This window comes from Ascaphus truei, chromosome 3 (assembly GCF_040206685.1).
Source record: "Ascaphus truei isolate aAscTru1 chromosome 3, aAscTru1.hap1, whole genome shotgun sequence".
Classification (NCBI taxonomy): domain Eukaryota; kingdom Metazoa; phylum Chordata; class Amphibia; order Anura; family Ascaphidae; genus Ascaphus; species Ascaphus truei.
Window position 1 is genome coordinate 396,950,346 of NC_134485.1, and position 841 is coordinate 396,951,186.

Here is an 841-nt window from a genome sequence, read left to right on the forward strand (position 1 = left end):
GCATCCTTCTGTATGATGGAACAAGTACTGTCTGCTGGAGATAAAGGCAAAAAGAATGACAAAAAAGTAATCGCAATATATACACACAGATCAAATAAAGTTCCCCCCCCCAAATAGAGAAAATAAAGAGAATAAAGAGAAAAAAGAACAGTCCTTCACATACCGAACAAAAGAAAAATAAGTCGTGGTTGGAGACCACATGCTGGGGGAGAAATTGCCCCATTGTTCCACACTGCGGATTAAGCTGGGGCTTTACAAATAAACAATAATTATAGTCACTAACTAGAATCCAAACCGGACAAAGGAACCTCCAGGTATAAAAAAAAAAAAACTGAACATTCTGACTGCCGCGGGTTAAAAAAAGAAATTAAATATATATTACATTCAAATGTTTGAATATAAAAAATGAATAGTTGTGCACCCAGGGGAATAAAAAAAGGTATACAAAACTAGTACAATTGTAAGCAATAAAAAAGTGCTTTGGCCAAAGGGTTAAACTAAATGACCCTTTTTTCAATATATATGTGTGTGTGTGTGTGTGTGTGTGTGTGTGTGTGTGTGTGTGTGTGTTTATGTATTTCACTGTTTTTTATTTGTCATATTGGAGCTCTGGGATCCCTATGTGTTTTGATTTTTGTATTATACAGTGCCACGCTCAGTAGCACTCCTTTTGACACACACACACACACACACACACACACACACACACACACACACACACACACACACACACACACACACACACACACACACACACACACACACACACACACACACACACACACACACACACACACACACACACACACACACACACACACATATTGTGGTAATATTTGGG